Source organism: Passer domesticus, chromosome 3 (genome assembly GCF_036417665.1).
Source record: "Passer domesticus isolate bPasDom1 chromosome 3, bPasDom1.hap1, whole genome shotgun sequence".
Taxonomy (NCBI): domain Eukaryota; kingdom Metazoa; phylum Chordata; class Aves; order Passeriformes; family Passeridae; genus Passer; species Passer domesticus.
The window spans coordinates 109,270,436-109,287,914 of record NC_087476.1 but is presented as its reverse complement, the minus strand read 5'-3'; the positions used below and the strand labels follow the sequence as shown (position 1 = coordinate 109,287,914).

Sequence of the window (17,479 nt, the reverse complement as noted above, 5' to 3'; positions counted from 1 at the left end):
GAAATCAGGTTAGGGGAGCACAAAGCTGTGTTAAAACTGCCTTGTGCCAGGAGTGGGTTCTGGTGACCTCAGAGCCTGGACTGACAGCCTTTTATTCCAGCCATTATGTCCCAAAATCTCATTCTGGCAAAGGGTGGAGCCAGTCAACTGAAAAAACTGTCCTTCTATTATGTCCATTCTGATCTCCATGTTTCTTTGCTATTCCACAGTGAACTTCACTGGTAAATATCTTAGAGCAGTTTGGTTTTTTTTCTGTGACTTTCAGAGCAGAGAGAAGAACCAGTGCCCAGCTAGACCCAGCTTCAGAATGCCAGGTCATCTGTGAGAGAAGGCTTGTAGGTGACAGTTTGCAGTGCAGTGGGTAAAAAGCTGTAATTCCTTGGGGCTGGCTTGGTTCTGCTAAGAGCAGACAACCAGTGTAGCCTTATCTTCTGTCCTGTGTGCAGTCAGGGTCCTGACAGCACTGGGCACTCTGCTGAAGTGGATTAAATATGTGGTTTGAGGGTTTTTGAATAAGGAAGAGCTTTAACCTCGCACATGAAACAAGCCATATAACTTCACTAGGCCCTTCTGCAGTGAGCTTTATAAGGCCTGATGTTATAAGAGCTGGTTTCTTGTCCAGTCTTGATTTGATTGGGTTCAGCATGTGCATAAGAGCTCTGCTGAGTCAAGGCTGAAAAATAACTTTTCATGTGGGAATGCTGGATAATGATCATGAGAGTCTGGATGATAGCAAAGGCTTCATTCAGCCTGCTCCCTTTGAGCCTCAGCTCATATTGCTTTGACATTAATAAGATGTTGAGGTGCAGGCTTTAGTTGAATTTTTCATCAGATTTCTTTAACTTGGCTTTTGTCCCTTTTTGCCTCTGTGTGTCTTTCTAGTCTCAAATACTTCAGAGAAATTGTAATTTAAAAATCCTTTTCCAACTTCCCCTGAATTTTCAGTCATGGCTTTCATCAGATTTAAATGCTATTTGATTTGTAAATGTTGGCTGATATTTGGGCTGATTAATTTCACATACTGATTTCTGGAAGCTGCAGTACTCCATTTCACAGACAAATACTGCCCCAGCATATGGAAAATGGCAAATGATCCAGCTGCTTTGGGGCTCCCATGTAGAGAGGTATTAAAAAGATCTGGCTTTTCTGCAAGTTTCTGCCATCTGAAATGTCTCTGCAGCTATTAAATTGATAGAAATACAGATTCCCAGATAGTTTGTACAGTTGAGAGTTTGTGGCATTCTAGGATATCTCCAGAAGTCAATACTGATACATCTATATCTAACATCTGTAAGACATCTATGTCTATTTTCCCAGGTATCTCTCAGAAGGTGCCTTAACATGTCTCTGTCATACTCCAGCCAAATTAGGAGCAATTGTTTGTTCTGATCTAAAATTCTGATCCTGCTGAGAGCAAGAGAAGTTTGGTTGGTGGGAGTCAGGTATTTGGCTGGTTTCTTTCAATTGTTATCTGCAACTTACTTCTCATTTTGCTTTTTGAATATATCACTGAGCTTCCTCAGTAAGAGGTTGTAATTTATACAGCTGGAGCCTGAATGAGCCTTTGATCACCAGCTGTGGTTACTATTTCTGTCTATTCTTCATCACTTCAGACACTAATAGTCAATGTGCCCCGTGGATCCACAGGGTGCTCACTCTTGTTGTGGCAATATAATTTAGTGGTTAGTGTGCAGTCCTGTGTCTCCCACACACAGGATTGCTTTGTGATTGGCATTTTGTATGATAAAGAGGGGATGAATTGAAAACTTCATCCTGAAATAGAAGTGCATACACAACCTAGGTGGCTTTTCAACTCAGCCCAATAAAAGAGAGTTTATTTCCTCTCTGGTAATTTTAGAAGATAGTATTCAAAAATATTGTTTGTTTTAGACAGCTCTGCAGATCTTCCCTCTTATCACCCTAGGAACTGGATATAGGTTGAGGCTTTTTGATTTGTGCAGGTGAATATTTCATTGCCAGAGTTCAAAGACTCTTCAGAATGCTCTGGCCAGTACCAAAACTGGATTCCTCCACTAAAAATTCAGAGTAACCTCACTGACTTAAAAGAAAAAAATTGCAACTGCAGTTGGCCTGGGGGGTTTTTATTTCAAGCTCCATGACTTTTCTCAGATGCTTTTCTTAGGCTGGGCATTTTAGAATTGTTTAGGCTCATCCCACAGTGATCTTGGCCTTCTTGGGTCCCTCTGCAGTAACAGCTGTGTGAAGATGAATTCCATATTCTTGTCAGGAGCTCAGTTACTTTGTTGGCCAGTGCATTTAGAAAGGTGCTGTCAGTCTGGCTGATTCAATTCCACAGGACATCTTGATTTTTTCCAGTGCTGCTCTTATTACTTTTTTCCTGCATGTCAGGTGGTGTCTCAGCATAGACAGTGACCTACATAATAGCTATTTTTCTTCTCCCTTTTTCTAACCCCAATCATAGTTCAGTGTGAATACTGATTGCAAAGACATTGTTTGGCTTGGTTGTAACCTCCCTATTTGATTGCTTCCTCTGCTTGCTGGGTCCATCAGAGACCTCCTGTTTCTCTAGACATCTCCCTCTTGATATATTTCAGGCTTTTTTTGTTTTATTATTTCTTCTGGCAATTTATTGTCCTGGATTTTTTCTTTATTATATGTTTCGCATTTTTCCTGTCAAAGCCCGTTCCATCTGTTAAAGACAGATGAAGTGGATTTACAGTGCCTGAAATATTGTTTTGACCCTAGAACTCACCCTCTGCCACACCGTTAGAAATTATTGCAGCTTCTTTTCTTTACTTTAAAGAATGCATTGGACTCAGGCAGTCGTGTGGCACCTTTCTAGCAGGAGAATATTTATTTAATCCCCGTGTAGAGAAGCAGAGAGCAAAATCCTAAATCCATCCAAATCAGTGGGGCTTTTCCTGAGCTCCAGCTGAGTCGTGGCTTAATGATCAGGTTTGTGGTCTGTAGTCAGCCTTGCAGCAAGAGGAGAGAGGAAGCACAAGGCAGGGTTTTCACTCTCATGTTCTGGCAGTGTGCTACAGCAAGAGGTGAGGGACTCGAAGGACCAAGTTTTTTTCTGGTTCTATCACCAGCCTCTTGAAAGATACTTTAAAATTCATGTTCTCACATTTTGGCTGTAAAATAAGAAGGTTTCTCAGCAGCACAGCACAGTTTGAATGCACAGTTGTGCTGGTGTGTTGCAGTGGTATCCGAGGTTCTGGAGATGAATGTCAGGCTGGGACTTGCTAAGCCCACAAAGCAACAGATAAGCCTAAAGTTGTTCTTTTCAGTATGTTGCCTGGAGGGGGCCCTAATTTATTCCCTGTGAATTGTGATGATGTGTCCCACTGAAAGGCCTCTGGTTTGATGGCAAGCCTGGCTTGTTTTCCCAGCAGAGAAGTTTGCTGAAATAAGGTAGCTTAAAAAGGCTTCCCCCTATTGCTGTCCCTTGCTGAAGAGCAGCTCGGGCAGTGAAAATTGTTGAGAGAGAGCACTTGTTCAAAGAAGCAACATTGGGAGCTGAATATAAGAGCATTTATCTCCATGTCAACACTGGTCAGTGTCTTCACTGGACTCCCAACACACCAGGAGCAAGGAGCTTAGGCTGGAGATGCTGGAATGCCAGGAGTCCAGGGGGTGGTGTTTATCCCCCTGAAACATGGCACGCATCAAATTAATTACATGGTGCGAGCGTATTCCCCCTGTCACCAGCCAGTGCTGTGAGCTTGGAGAAAATGTGTTCTCCTGGGCACTAGAGGAGTTTCCTCCCTTTGGATGCTGATTTAATTTGAAATGTATATTAGGGGAGAGAGAGAGAAAAAGGGAGAGGAGATGGAATCTCGTGTGTTCTGCAGCAAATTGCCACATCGATCTTGTCACTTGGCAGACACAGTTGGACCTGAGGCTGTGAGTCTGTGGGTTGTGCTGTATTTCTGTCATGAATTGTCAGCTTCAGAGAAGCTCAGGAGAAAGAGAGACATGGTATCAGAGTAGAAAACCATTAACAAAGGGACCAGCAAGCTGTTTAACAGCAAGTCAGAGCAGCTGCACTTTTGGATTGTGCCTGTCTTCAACAGCTACAAATGTGCATTGTCTCATCTCGTCCCCCATGAAGTGGTGATGGGGAGAGGTGAGACATTAGGGAATTCCATGGAGGCTGCTGTTCTTCATGGCTAATGGCACCTGCAGGTCCCAGAGGAGCCCCCAGCCTGCCCTGTGCCTGCCCTTGTCCCAGTCCCACAGCCCTCCCTCGAGCTGGCTCTGGGACAGCTCCTCCATTCGGGTTTTTCCCCTGGGCTTGCACCCCGAATGACAACCAGTGTTACACATCACTGATGGCCAGTTTGGGAACTACAGGATCACAGCGTCTGCAGGGACCTAATCCTGGAATCAGAAACTTTCCTGAAATAGCTCTGTCCATCAGGAATGTGGCTTAAAATCCTGCTTTTGCTTAGATCACTGGAGGCACTGCAGGTGGAGGCCACAGCCAGGCAGCTGGACAGCAGGAGGTGCAGTCCAACCCGAACAAACCTGAACACTGGCAAACTCATCTGGATGTGCAGCAGGCCTTGGGCATCCCTCTGCCTGGAGGCTGGTACCAAGCTCTGTGGAATGATGTCAGTGCCTTGGGATGCTCGAGTTTCTCCCAGGCAGAACCAAAACACTAGAGAGCGCCATGGATTTGCAGATTTTGGCTTGTGAAGTGCAGTGTGAGGCTGTGAGTGCTCCCTGAGGGGGAGGATGTAGAGGGAGCTGTGCTCGGGATCCAGCCCGGCCTCGCTGCTCTTGGGTATGAAGAGGTGGCTTCCCTTTGGATGCAGGAGCTGCAGGTGCAGACCAGGATGAAATGTCTCAGGTGGTGCCCATGAGGAGCTTCACAGGAGGATTGACTTTGGTTTTGAGCTTACACTTCCCAGTCCTTGTGAAGAAAACTACATTTTCGAGTCCTTCAATAGATGAACAATGTTTAATATTTCAGTACATTTGAATGGCCGAGCCATTTCTTTAAAAGCAGGATCAGATTGTTCTGCTGTCTCTTATTCCCACCCATCCAAAAGTCACAGACTTCACGTGGGCTCTACCCTCTCCTTCCTTGTGGGAGGGTGAGAAGCTCATGAGCATTTTAGCAGTGCCCTTGCTGTTACAATAAATATGCTCTGTCCTGGATCTTCTCCCATCATCCAAGGCCACCTGAAGCTCCCCTCTACCCTCACTTGGGGAAGCTCTCTGCATGGAATCATGCTCCTCTTAATCACTGGTCATGTGATGCTGATGACTAAACTTTCATTATAATGAGCTGTCCTTTTTTTAACTCCCCTGCAGAAAAGGAGGCTTTACTGAAACCTGACATCTTTCAGAAAATGCCCATATCCCTGTATTCAGAAGTACTTTTTCACATAAAAATTTAGGAGCTTTTTTAAAGGGAGGTGATTTGTAGCTATTTTGGGATTTTAAGTTCACTATTTTTCTCCTCCTTTTCTTGTCCAATTTAATCTAAGAGGCTAAATGAAGTCTTGCCATTATTTTTCCTCTCTTGTATTTTTATTGTCTTGTGGATGTTTTATTATCTTGACATTTCTGAAAATATTTCCTGTTGTGAGAGCTCAAAAGTAATAAAAGTGAAAGAAAATGGTAGAAAAGTAAAAAAAGATGGTAGTGAAAAGATGCTTAGGAGGAAATGTTTCTATTGAAGTTGCTAGCCGGCAGAAAAAGATGAGGGAATAAATTTTTTCCCCCTCATCAAAACTCTTAATGATGTAGATGTTTAGAAGTTTAATTGAGGAAAAAAATCGGATTTTGGCAGGTCTGAATGGATACAATTTGTCCTGTCCTGCTTTGACCTTCCTCGTTTCTCCCTGGCATTACTGCTGGCCCTCTCTGCCCCTTAGGCTGTGTCAGGAGCACCTGGGAACAGCAGAACAAGAAGGAACCTTGGGGCAGAGCACCTTGGGAACAGTGCTGGAGGCATCTGTGTGCTTGGGGGAACCCCATGGATACAAAGACCTTCTGTCCAGGGGGAAAACATCCAAGGGGGAGCCTTTCCCCCCTGTGCTGTAAGAACTTCCTCTCTCCTCTCCTCAGAAGGGGAATATCACCCGCCCAGCACAGATCCAGAGTGGAATTTCCAAGCATGATGATGTGCCTGGCAGCAGGCAGAGGATTACTGGCTGCAGAAATAAGTTTTCAGGAAGTGTCTTTTTGAGATTTTATCTTTTTTTGTTTGGACAATGTTGGAGCTATGCAAGTCCTCAAAGAAAACAACCCTGGACACACAGCTCTTGAAATGAAGAAAAATGAACACTAAGTTAGAAAAATGGGGCAAAACACCCAGAAACACATTAGAGTTCAGTGAAGGTGTTGGAAGTAGATAATAGGAAGGATCTGGAAGGTTTTGTGATGGGAACATTGCCAAGCTGCAAATATGCTATAAATGTCTTGGGGACTGAGGCACACAGGATATAAACCTTCTGAAAAAGAACAGATTTCATGGCTCTGCTGCTCTGAGAACAATGTGTTTACTGGGAATGTTGGATTCAAACTGAATTTCTCCATCAACAACTGTCATCAGTATGTGCTGTGTTGTAAGTGGGCAGGGGACTTCTGCCTGCATTAAATTAAGGAGTGCAGTGTTAGGAACAGTTTCCTTGCTTGGGATGGCATCACTCCAAGCCTCAAGGTAATTTATATTTCAGGTAGGCATGCTGTAGTTTAACAAGGCTAAATATGGACAAATGGAAGCCTCATGTGGGAGCAGATGCACTGGAAGCAACAGCAGAGTTTATGGAGAATAGCTGAATATCCTTCATATGTAGGAACAAGCAGAAGCAGTTGTTTTTTTTTTTAAATTGGATTTTGGGACAAAGCACAGCTGGTACAGAGCTTTAGCACGAATTCAAATGCTGCTGCTTATTAGTACAGTAACTGATTATTTACAAGTCCAAGCTTTTTCTTTGCTGTTTAATGCTCTGACAGCCAAGACCTATGTAGCATGTTGCAAACATAAGGTTTTTAGGGAAAATCAGCTGCTTGTTCTTACAGTATTTGGCAAGGCAGGAGAACTTAGTCACAACTTGCTAGAGGTAATCTTGCATCCTCCTTGGCAAAGAACGGGTGGGAAGAAAGAGACAGAGAGGGTGTCAGTATCCTTCTGGTCAGTTTAAAAATAGCAAGTTGGAAAAAAGTCAGACATGATTTAACCATTTTTCATCTCTTTGCTTAGAGAACCAGGGAAAAGTGTGTTTGACAAATGAGTTATCAGGTCAGTCCCTCAGCAAAAGAAAACCTTTCCGAGCAAGAAAAGAACTAGTTACTTTGTAGTTCTTACTTTAGTCTTTCATGAATAATGGTTATTTCGGGACTTCTTTTAAAGTGTGGTTTTGTTTTTGTTTTTTTCCCCTTACAAAGAAGAAAGGAGTCAGTATGTAGAGACATTAATTGGTTGTGCCCTCCTTGCTCCAGGAGTGCTGGTGGAAAAAGAGACCCAGCGATCATCCTTGGTGCACGTGGGCTTCATAACATTTGGCACTAGGCAGCAGGCAAGATGAAAGCGTGTCTCTTGACAGCCAGCTTCGTACTGGCAGCCTTTACTGTAGGCAACAAATTAATCCACTCAACTGTGTTCTGCATAATTGTTGATACTGTCTTAATTGGTGCCATACGTTTCCCCGTGTCGACATGTCCATCATGGTAATGTCTAGGGACTGTTGTTTCCTGCCAGCCCAGGAGCAGCACAGCCTGCTCTGTCCCTGCTGAACTCCCACCTGAAATGCCTCAGTAAGAAATTGGATGTTATGGCAAGGGGAAAATGAAGGGCCATTTTGGGGCATGACTCAAATTTATGGGAATAAGAAGTGGGACTCTTGATTTCAATGTGTTTGGAGATGAGCCAGCTCTTCCAGGGCTCTCTAAAGGCAATCCATTTCAGCTGAAGTCAAATCTGAGGGCAAAGGAGCTTATTCTCCTGCTCCCGGGAAATCTGTGGCAGGGGCAGGCAAATGTTTTCCAGCTATGGGGCATCCAGGTCAAGGCAGCTGCAGAGCTAATTGACCCCAGAGCAATGGCTTTGTGGCTTGGGATTATCATTCCAAATTTCATCCATTAATAAACTGGCAGCGAGGCAGAGCCTGGAGTGCAAGTGCAGCCTGCTGAACCTCCTCCACGTGCTGTGCTGTGCTGTGCTGGCAGGGCTGGAAGCTGCTGGGAAGGCAGGGAGCTGCATGCAGCCCAGGCTGAGGTGAGTGTGCAGAGCCATGGATAGTGAGCTCCTGAGAGGGAGCAGCCATCTCACCAGCAGGCAGGGGCATTGCTGAGCCCTCCCTCCCTGCCAAGGCAGGGTACAGGGCTGTGGTTACCCCTGAAGGGTCAGCCTCAGAAAATCCCCAGTCAGGCACTGAAATAAAAAAACACTTGTGGCCATCTCTGTGGTCAGCTGCACACCTCCTGAATAAGAAGCACCACCATTCCTTTGGTTCTCTGAGGAGTTCCATGCTTACAGCCATTGGAGTTTGGAAGCAGCCAGGATCCTTATGATGGGCACTCACTGAGGGCTGCACAGGAATCCAATAGTTCTGTGTTCCAGGTGCTGGGACCATGAACTGTATGTCAGGCACAAGCCAGCAGACAGTGAGGAGGATCAAATGTTGGATAACATTTTATTCAGTAGGTGACACCCCTGCTGAGCACTGAATGATCTGGTTGGTGAGAAATGGCACACAGTTTGGGATGTGAAGCTCTGCTGCAGAGTAAATGTGCAGGGAGGACAAATAGTGTTTGCCCAGGTGACCCTGCCTCAGACACCTCTGGGTGCCACCTTCTTCTGCAATGAAATTGTTCACTGTAACATTGCCTGTGCACAGAAACATGCACATATTCTCTCTCTCTCTCTTTCCCTCTCTCTGCTCCAAAGGTTAATTGATATGAACTTCACTTATTTTCATCATTTCATGTGCCATCATTTCTTGTTCAAGCTGTCGGCTGGCTTTAGGCAAAAATATGTATGTAGAGATGAGAGAAGGAAAGATTTTCCCCTATCCTTTTGTAAAGCCATCAGGGTGTATTTAGCCTATGGCCAATGCATGGTTTAAAAGCTCATTTAAGAAACCAGTAAAACACTGGGAAACACTTGTTTTGCAAAGGTTGTAAATTCTAATGTTGACATTTGGGTGTGGAGCAGAGAGAAGCAGGAGGAGAATAAATGCCAAAATAAATGTGTTACCATAATTTTCAGAGTAATAAGGTTACATGGTTTTTTTCAAGTGTAGAAAATATAAGTCTGCTGAGCCATAATGTTTTATTTAAAAGTCTTCACATTCTCAGAAACCTGTTTTTGCACGTGGAATGTAGTGGCAGTATTGGTGATGAAAATGCCAAAAGAAATGTTATTTTTTTTTTGAAAGCTGTGGACTCCCTGACCCTTTGTGGTTTCCAGGAACTGGTATTGGGGAAAAAAAAAAAAAATCTTAAAAAAAAAAAAAAAGTTGCTTCAGAAGGTTTATGTGAGAGACAGATAAAATGGCTGAACTAAAGGAAAACCTTTATGAAGAAGAAAAAAAACCTAAGTGAGCCCTCCAAGCTATTTCTGGAGTCTCTTTGTACACCTTTGGTGAGCCAAAGTACATCTGCAGTGCTGAGAATGCCCTGTCTGATGCAATTTCAAGTTTGGAATCACAGCTTCCACCCAAAATCCTGTCTAGCCTCAGAACTCAAAGGATGGACAACAGTTGGATGAGCTTTCTTCTTCCCTAAGAGTCTCGAGGAGCTTTCCATCAGTGCAGACACTGCAGGGAGAGGTGCAGCTGAGAAATGCAATTTTCCAGGAAGGAGAGGGAGGAGGTGTGGCTTTGTGCACAGAGGGATCATAATCCCTAGGCTGTCCTAATGAAAGCAACAGCCCAAGAGGTGATTTGAGGCTTCCCCAGAAGCAGAGCAGGGTCAGCACCTTGTCTCTGCTCCCTGGAGCAGGGCAGGATTGGGCCACAGCACTGCTGCTGCTTGGGGATTGCTCTGATGGAGTCTGGTGTAAAGCAGCTCAAAAGAGGGATCCAGCTTGGGATCCTCGAGTTGCTACTAGCAGCTGTTTCTGCAGGGGAAAAAAACCTTATACATTACTTTAACCTGCTAGGAAATCATCTCAGCTAAGCTGTCTGGAGAGCTCAAACATTTCCCCAGGCTTCCACTGTAGCAAGAAGTCCTTAAAGAATCCTGAAGTGTGTTTTGTCAGCACTTGAAGTTGAGATTACATCATCCTGTAATATATGTCTATAAAATCAAGGCATAGCAGCCTTCCCTTTCAGAACTGCTGTGTGCTGCTGTGAAGGAGACTTGAGCACTGCATCTGCTGGTCAGAGTGTAGGACTGCCTCCTTCCCCTGCTGCTTCAATTGCCTGCAGTAGCCTTTTCTAGCACAGGAAGTTTATATTATCTTTTCCAATTGAAACTTTATTAATGTTGAGTAAGGAGCTCGACTTTTGATACTTTGTCTAATGTAGTTACTTGAGCACTTGGAATTTAGGAACCTAAAATGATAAACTGGACTGCCTAATGCTTCAATATTACATGTTATTTTTCATGAGAATTCTACTTTAGAATATATTTCCATATGATTCAGTTTAATCAAGATGCCATTGTTTACTCCTTCTGTGTTTCTAGTAGTATGTTTTGCAGTTTTTTGGGGAAGAAAAGGTCACAAATAGAATTGGCTCAAATGCCTGCAGTGGCTTTAGGTTGCTTCTGTTTTTGACCAAGTCTAAATATTTATTATCCTCCAAAAATGTCACTTCTGGAAGTGGGGATGCTTTGCTGGGGCTAATGCCAGCTCAGGCAGGAATGGTGGTGTTTTGTTATCACTTCTCAGAGGCTGCAGTGCCAGGTGCTGGAGCTGCCAGTGAGCTGAGAGCCTTCAGCCCCCCTGTCAGCTCCCACCTTGCCCTCCATAAACACCTCCAGCCACTTCAGCCTTGCTCAGCTCCTCAGGGGAACCATTTCAGCCCAAAACAGAGCCCTTGTAAATCACAAATTAAAAGTGTTCTACAAGCCTGTGCACCAAGTGGGGAAAGTGCACACAGGGTACATTGTTCTCATGTGGCTGTAACCAAAGCCAGAAAGGGCAAGAAAAGGGGACTGAGGCCACAGAAAGGTCCCAAAGGAAGATCCCCCAGCTGGGCACCAACACAACCACGAGCCTGGCAGCTTGCTGGCTGATGGCTGCAGCTGCATTCAGCTCTTGGGAGCCTTTCTGAATTCAGAGGCACGGGAAGAGGCCCCAAGAGCACCCAGGAGCCAGCAAATACTCAGATCCCTGCTCGGTGAGCCGAGGCTGCCGGTGGCAGGGCAGGGGATCAGCTCCCCCCGGGCAGGGCAGGGTCTGGGAGCAGGGTGGGAGCAAGGGGAGGAGGCAGCAGGGCACAGGAGGGGTCAGAGGGGCTGTCTCCCAGCTTTGAAGGATGGGGCTGTTTGTCAGGGAGCAACAAATCACTGTGAGACCCAGAGGAAAAGGGAGAATGTCCTGAGGATCTGCTCCAGTGGCATTTGTGGACCGAAAGCTGGAGGTGTTGAGATAGCAGCTGGGCTGCTCTCACCCTGTGGCCAGAGACCTTGCACTCTGCAATTCAAATTAAGCTGTCATGGATCTCAAGATTTTTGTGCTTTCATCCTGGCCCACCTAAATTCTGTCTACTTGATTTTTTTCTTTCAAGGATGCATGCAAGACAAAGGGAGAAATAGCCTTACATTTAACACAATTGTAGTATTTATATTTGAAGAAGCAATTTGAAATAGTTTTAATGTTTAGCTGTAAAAATGGTTTTAATATTTTAGATGGGCTTTAATCTATCCTCCTAAGTCTTTCCTTTTTCCCCCGGGTTAAACTTGAACTTTGTAAGCACTGATGATATGAAAAGATATAATTAAATAAATGTATCTAAAGAAATTAGGTGCATTAGGATTCTGCCAAGCTTTGTGCAGGACTTACCTCTCTTACCTCTTATTTGGTGTTACATCTGGGCTCTCTTCCAAAGCTTTGCATGCCTTGCATGGCTTTTCTGGCTCACTGAAGCTGCATCCAGTGTACAGAGCTCCTGGATGTACCCATGGGGGTTGAATGGGTGATTCCCCACGCCAGAGGCTGTGCCCAGCTATAGTGGGAACATCACATTTAAAACCAGAGCAGGGTGAGGCAGGTTTGGAGGTTTTTATCAGCAGCTGGTGGTGCTGCCTGCCTGTGATCTTGCTGCTGGAGAGATGCAAGATCTTGCTGTGTTGACAGCAAGCAATGACTTTTCTGCCTCCTTGGTAGCTCTCAGCTGGGGGCTGCACTGCCTGCTGGGAAGGGTCTTTGTTAGGAGTTGTGCTGGGAGAGGTGTAACCTGCAGTTCCTCAGTGGTCACAGCCTCAACCCAGGACTTTTATTGACCTTATTTCACTAAAGGTGTTTTTTTGGTTGTTACTGCCCTTTGTCCTTCCCCTGCTCTGTCACCACCAAAACTGTGCAGCAGTACAGGGAGAACTGGGCACTTGGCCCATTTCTCAGAAGCAAGAGGGGATGAGTGAGGAGCTCTGTATTGTGTCCGTGAGGAGAGTGAGGTCATGGTGATGGTGGTGGCGCTTTGTGTTGGAGAGTTCATTATTAATTGTGTTATCTCGACTTTCACGCTGTCTTTGTGATGTACCAAATGATCACCCTTTAGCAATGCAAAGCACTCCATCTCTGGGTTACAGAATACCTCTGGGTTCTGGTTTTCATTAAATTTGTTCTGCTGTGTGTGTGCACAGCATTCCTTTCCCCTTAACATAGGCTTTTAAGCAAGCCAGGCCATAAAAATATTTACATTTTTCTATAGCGTTTGGTCTGTACACAGTCAAACAAGCATGGCACTGACTAAGAAGTTGTGGGACTGGGATTCAGTGGGAATGTGGCATCCTAAACTGCAACAGGCTGGCTTGCCTTGCTCCCATCCCTGCACTGAGGAGACAATCTCACACAGAAATGTCTCTGGGGCCATCAAACTCCTTTACAGGCGCCAGAAAGAGGCACTGTGTTGTGCCTATCTAGACGTAATTCCAAACAGCAGATTGTTAACATTATTTTACTCATAGAAAAAGCTTTTCTTTGTTTTAAAGAGAGATCTGGTGTTTGTTCAAGATGTGTTTGATGCATTTGAAACCCCATACATAGCAAGGAGAGTATAGTAGATGCCTTTGGCACTGCTTAAGGCTTTTGGTTAGAGGTGTCTTCCCTCCTGAGTCAGTCTTGATCCCTCACCTACTCCTCTGCACGCTGCTGACACCAGCTCTGTGATTGATGGTGCAGGATCTGGGTTTTGGGGCTTATCTTGCAGAGCAAAGGTTTCTTCCATGTTTCTTGTTCCCTGTTCTTTGTACCCCAGTGCGTGGCAGATGGGGAAAGAGAGCTGGAGAGGACTTTTGACAAGGATGATAGGAGAGAATGCCTTTAAACTGGCACAGGGCAGGGTTAGGTCAGATATTAGGGAGAAATTCCTTACTCAGAGGGCGGTGAGGCACTGGAACAGCTTGCCCAGAGAAGTTGTGGATTCCCCATCCCTGGAACTGTTCAAGGCCGGATGGAATGGGGCTTTAGCCACCTGGCTGAGTGGGAGGGGGTTGGAACTAGGTGAGCTTTAAGGTCCCTTCCAACCCAAACCATTCTGTGGCTCTGTGACTCAAGTGAGCTCAGTGGGACCAACCAGGCTGGGGCAAGGACAGAGCCCTGGGCAGGTGCTCCAGCCCTCAGCACGGGGAGTGCTCGGTGATGGAGGGGTTTGCTGGAGCTTCCTGGATCCAGGTGTCCCAGTTCCACTGAAATTCAGTGTGATTCTGACTCTAGGCACTCTCTCACGTCTCATGCTGTTACAAGTGAGCCTTAAAGAACAGAGACTTTCAGCATGCCTGGCCACCCTGCTCCTGGTCAATGAAAGATAGCAGCTTTGGTGTGTTTGAAAATCCCACTAAACATTTAGTGCAACCCTCCTTAGCCAAACCCCCCATTCAGGCTGCCTTTCCTTTTGGCTCTACTGGAATAACCCTGGAGATGGAGGGAACAGAAATGCAGGAATCAGGCCCCTTGACTGTCCCAAAAGACATCATTTCCAGATGTTAAGGCAATCAGCTATCTTCCTCTGTTATGAGAAAAAATCTTGGACTTGATTTATATCAATTGATGTATTTTTATATAAATATATATATCTTGTTGGGGTTAAGCACAGTACACACTACACTGTCTGATGTATCCACTGACAAGTCAAGAAACAGTTTCTGTAAGAGCCACAATGTATTTCCCTGTGGTAGTGGGTGGATGTGTGAATATGATTTTATGTATCCTTTCACATATAAGTGTCTGCATAAATACAAAAATATGGCTCTGTATCGATCATTCTATGACTCTCATCTGTCATTTCTGTATGGACTGTATGTATGCTCTATCCATCTGTCTGTCTGTCTTAGTTTAACCCTATATTCATCTTGGAGATATCATAGCAAAGTATTTGTGGTTTTTAGAGCAATATTTCTTTTGCTTTGACACATGAATCAGCCTTGCAGGATGGTGCTCTCAGGAGTGCACTGAAGAGCTGTGAAGAGTTGGGAGGTGGCAGGTACAGAAGTGCCACACCTGAACTGCTCCTGCCTTCCCTGGAACATCCCCCTGAAGCCAACATTTACAGTAAATATTCCCTGCTGATGGCATTATTGCAGGAAATACTAAATGGATCTGATGTTGAATACTTACAGTCTTACCTTTCCTGATAACTCTATGTTAATGTAACATTAATTATTCCTGACTTACAATGCTGTTGAATGTTGATAAAGGCTGAATTGCTACTTGAAATGCTGATCCTGACAGTCTTGTGGCAGGCACTAAAATGTGCTTTCCCAGTCTTAGGGGAAAAAAAGGGAATACATTACTACTCTGATTATAGCACTTCAGAGGGAACATATTCCAGTCACATCTCGTGGAGCGCTCACCTGAATCCCTCTTGCCTTCAGTAGCCAGTGCCTTTGCACAGGACATAAAAGGAATATACATTTCCCTTTTCTTTATTTAAAATTTTATAGCAGTTGCTGGTGTGGGTTTAGTTCAGTGTGTGTGAACAGATCCCTGCAAGAAGAATGCTGTGTGTCCATGGAGCAGTGGGCATTTCCTTCACTGACAGCTGGCACATGGGAGTAAAACTTGTGGAGCAAGCAGAGAGAGACCAATTCCCACTGGTATCACCTTCCCTGCAATTTTGAATCTGAGTTTTTTTGTCTCCAAACTCTGTCATTGCCCATTTCTGTGTTCCCACTGATTATCTCTGGTGTAACACTGCCATTTTCCTGGTATAAAGAACATGGGAAGTGTAGCAAAGTTGAGGACTGGCAGGACTGGGAAACCACAGGGATTCATTTCCAATGAGCCCATCAGCTGTGTTCAGCTCTTGTCCTCCAAAATCCTCTCCTCCTCAGTGCTGTAGGAGGAAATAACCTCCCTTCCTCCCCAAAGTCCCCACCTGTGTGGCAGGGGAAGGGCTGAGGAAGGGAGGAGAAATGCTTAGAAAGGGGGAACCTTCTTCCACTGTCCTGAACAAGCAACTCCTTGTGGCCTTCACTGTAGGAAAAAAAAAGTTCCATCTCTCAGAGGGTGTTTGAGGTTGCTGTTTGTTTGTTTATTTAAAAAGAAAGCATCTGGCATTTGTGTGCAAACATTAATGAGTCATTTAAAATAGACTCAGCACTGCACTTGTGAGGCTGGGATCTTCCAGCTAGAAGAGAAGAGATGAGAGGGAGCTGGCACACCCTGAAGGACTTGCTTTCCAAGGATGAGGAGAGAACACAAATTTAATTTTTACCTTTCTCCTTTTCCCACCTCACCATGCCTCCCAGGGGCACTTCCAGCCTTCTAAAACCCTTTGGTGAGCACTTTGAAACCAGAGCTAAAATGGGTTTCTTTGAGGCTGCTGTGCCCTCTGTGGAGAGCCCAGCACTTGGCTGTGGGTCTCTCCAAGGAAAGCAGTTTATTTCTGGCACTGCCCAGGGCCACAAATAGACCTGCTGGTGGGGAGGGACAAGTGTGGGTTGGTCTGGCTCTGTCCTTTCCACAGTGGCAGCTGGCAGCTGGAAGCACTCGAGTCCTTCAAAATTCAGAGATATATGAGAGAAGTGAGGCTCTGAGAAGACTCAGCTGTGTTCTCAGAGGTTCCTGAGCAGCACAGCAGGTGAGGAAGCCCTGGCTGGAGAAATTTTTGATTCCAGCAGTGTTCCAGCAGATGGGGATCCATTGCAATGCTGGGGCTATAGGAACTTCTGGAGTTTCTTTACAGGTGGAAATTTCCCAGTACAAATAAAACATTTAAATCTCCAGCAGAGAATTCCATTTTGGGAGAAAGAAACCTTCCTGCTTTAGATTTATCTCTGGGAAGGAGCTGTAAGCTAAATCTCCCAATAGGAAAAGGTACTCTTGTGTCAGGTTACACTTCCACCATCTGTTCTATCACTGGCAGCATGATGATGTTGTGCTGGTGTGCCAAGTATTTTTCTCCTGTAAAGCCTACACACTCCAAGATTGTTGGAAAGAAGCTACTGCATCATATACAAGTACTTGATTTTGTTTCCTGCTTGTTTTTGTCTATTTATGCTTCTCAGGCCTTTACTATAGAGAGGAAACCAACTGCACCAACTCCAGCACCTGGGATATGTTGGTGAAATGCAGAGATCTGTGTGATCCAAGCACCTGCTGAAACTTCCCCCATGCAGCCAGAGAGATGCTCTCTTGTGTTCCTCCCCTTTGTCATAGTGAACTAATTCATCTTCTGAATTGCTTTTCATAGATGGCTGCTGAATCATGTACAGAAACTCTGATGGAAGGGAGGGCAAAGGCTTCCTCAGGCAGTGCTCAGCAGTGAAGGGTGGTCAAATGCTCTTTCCTGGCTGCTGCTGCAGAGAAGGCTCAGGACATCCAGGTCCAACACCCATGGAAGTAGTTTGTATTTGAGGAAAAGCTATAATTTTCAAAATTTATTTTAGATAGGTATAGCTTAATTCCTTTTGCCTTTGGAAGCAGCTGTGCCTCTGTGTGTACAACAGCTTTACTTTGTGAAACTGTTCCAGCTCCAGAGGCTCTTTGTGCTGCACCAGCGTCCATAAACCCTCACAGCTTCCATGTGGAGATGAACCCTTGATGTCCCTCCATCCCCTGGGGGTGTCACTTCCTGTGGACAGCTGGGCCCAGGCTCTTGAGATGTAAAAGTATATTTCAGTCTGTCAGGCTCTTTTGCAGAAGTGATGCAGCTGGTTTGTCTGCTGAGGTGGAGCTTGGATGTCTCCCAAAGATTGGTCACCATCCCGCAGGCTTTGCAAGGAAGGTCACTTCATTTTGAGCAGATTCTTCATACTCCTGAATACTGCATGCTCTGGAGTGCTCTGTGGATGGAAGGTTAGAGGTGAACCACATAAAAGTGGATATGAAGGAGAGAGTAGGCACCTTTCATGGTTAAATGAATTGGAA

General features: G+C 45.1%; 1 long non-coding RNA gene across 2 annotated transcripts in view; it reads left to right on the top strand.

Annotated features, from left to right (window-relative positions):
• Positions 1-17,479, top strand: part of LOC135297453 (uncharacterized) — a 28,445-nt gene that overhangs the window by 3,294 nt on the left and 7,672 nt on the right. Inside the window, exon 3 of one of the 2 annotated variants that reach the window (XR_010359459.1) lies at positions 5,874-8,136. The exons of the other annotated variant lie outside the window; for it this stretch is intronic. This is a non-coding gene — a long non-coding RNA (uncharacterized LOC135297453). Of the gene's footprint in view, positions 1-5,873; positions 8,137-17,479 lie in introns of those variants that run through there. 2 annotated transcript variants of the gene reach the window in all.